Here is a 2,481-nt window from a genome sequence, read left to right as displayed (position 1 = left end):
GGACATTGAGCTGTTGACCACTACCCTCTGGATGCGACCATCTAACCAATTCCTCACCCACCAGACAGTCCACCTATCAAATCCATACCTCTCCAGTCTAGAGAGAAGGATGTGAGGGACCATGTCAAAGGCCTTACAGCAGTCCAGATAGATGACATCTGTAGCCCTTCCCATGTCCACTGATGTAGTCACTCCATCAATATATATATTGATATATAAATAAATACAAGCCTGATATGACAGCAGAGACCTTGAGAGGTGCACACAAAGGATGCTGTGTAGAGAAGTACAGTCATGGGATGATAAGAGATGGGGCAGAGACTTGGCCCTGGAGACTCCACAGCCACAAACAATTCACGAGTGGTCAAATAAAGAAATACAGTACTGAAGATGTCACCCGTGAAAACCAGTTTGTCCAGAGACCAAGTATCCAATGTATATAAAAATGCAAGAGAGATGTAACGTGGAGCCACACAGTGGGAAAAAGGGAGCATCTTGTGGTACGACTGACTTCATTACAGAGCCAGTTTTTCTTGCATAGATATGAGAGGTGAGCAGTAGGTGTTTAATGGCAATGTACTGTTATCCAGCAATCCTTCAGGAACAGAGGTCAGTTTTTCACTATTTCTTTCCTGCTGCTAGTAACAACTCACCAGAACCTACTGAAGATCACTGTGCCAAGCAACCCATCTGCCTAGCCCCTCTCATGACATTTTTGCACAAGCATCTCCTTTACATTAGTTAACCCCACTCCCTTTAAACCACCTCCTGCTGCAGAGCGTGCACATGCCCCTTCTATGCTTCCATTATATGCAAAACACCACCAGCACAGGGATTTAGGGGAAGACTCAAGGAAACTGCCACGCTTTTCACACATGTTCCCCTGTGAAAAATGGAGGGGCGGTAAGAGACCCCAAACACAAAGGGAGGTCTCGGTCCCAGGAGGCTGCACACTGGCATGGCAGGGAGAAACCCCACATGGCATGATACACAATCCTGGCATTTCGGTGACTGCTGCTGACGGAGATCCCCCACACCGCCAGAAGAGACGGGTCTCCAGGCCAAGTCCTGTTCCTGGCAGAGGCTACCGCACACATCAATTTGAACCACTCCTCTACTCAGTGGTCAGTTAAGTAAAATGGGTCTTAAATAAATACACCCTCTCTCTCCCTTAGGCCCACGATCAACCTGCTGCATTTTTAGCTTTGAAATATTGTCTCTTTCCCATTCCTTTTGGAAGACAGATATGGCTGAAAAACATGTGTTATGAGTCTTTTCAGTCCCTGAAGATTCAATTCAGAATTAAAATTCATCTTTTCTCCACAGGGTATCTTAAGTGCTTGGGAGTAATCAAGGGAAGCACAAATAGACTTTAAAGAGGCAAACAAAGTATCCTCCCGGATCAGCTGCTCCATTTCTTAGTCACCTTCCCACCAGGTCTTCTACATCAGTATTTTCAAGAAACACAGAACAGAGAGGAATGGACTCTAATACAGAAGAGGCAGCAAGACAGGCAAGACAATTCCACCACCACCACCCCTCGTCAAGGAAAATATTCAGATTATTTCTGACTTGTTCAAAAAGGAAAAAAAGTACTTCCCCAATGGAAGTAAGGTAAATAAGAACTTGGGGACTTACAGCACGTGAGAGGGCATTAAAAAAAGTTGCACAGGCCTGCACTTCTAAACACCGTCTCCATTAGCAGTACTTGCTGCTAGTTTCTGTTTGTTACCAGTTAATAGGCACTTGTCCACTACAGATTGACCCTCTTGAATGGCCAGTGTTGGGCCACTGAGACACATAATGAGATGGTATTTCAATGTTGCTTTTATCACAAGAGCGGATAAATATAATTTACCACCTTCTATATCCTAATGCACTGTATTGCACAAGTCATCCTCCAAACAACTGCATCAGAAGTTCCAAAAGGAGATGATTTTCCCTAGTAAAGGTCACGATTAAAAAAAGGAAAGACACACACTCATCTGGAGCAGGGAGGCTCAGAGCACTAAGCGAGTACAGTCTCAACAAGATAAATCTCATAGAAACACAGAAGTGCTGGTTGGAAGGGAGCTCCAGATGTCTCCAGTCCAGCTTCCCACAGGACTATCACCAGCAGGTCAAGCCATGGCCTGTCTTGTTTCAAAACAAACTGGTGCACAGCCAGCCCGACAAAGAAATGCAGAGCTAGTAGGTACCAAAAGTCAGCTCTGTAAGGAAAGTTTTGAAAATAAATTACCTCCAGGGTTGTGGGGAAAAATAAAAGGTGAGGAAAGGCTCTTTAGAAACAATGCTGACACTTGCAACCACTCCATGAAAGTAAAATCATTATTGCCAGGGTGCCACTTACCACAGACACTAATATTATTGATAACACCTTGGATTTGACACATCCTCTAAATGATAGAAGACTTAAAGTGTGAAATTTCCTTTGGAAGCCTACTTCTAACTTCTAAAAAACTAACTTCCTTTTCAGCTGTT

The sequence above is a fragment of the Aptenodytes forsteri genome, unplaced genomic scaffold (assembly GCF_000699145.1).
Source record: "Aptenodytes forsteri isolate BGI_AS27 unplaced genomic scaffold, ASM69914v1 Scaffold707, whole genome shotgun sequence".
NCBI lineage: Eukaryota > Metazoa > Chordata > Aves > Sphenisciformes > Spheniscidae > Aptenodytes > Aptenodytes forsteri.
This window is presented reverse-complemented; position numbering follows the sequence as displayed.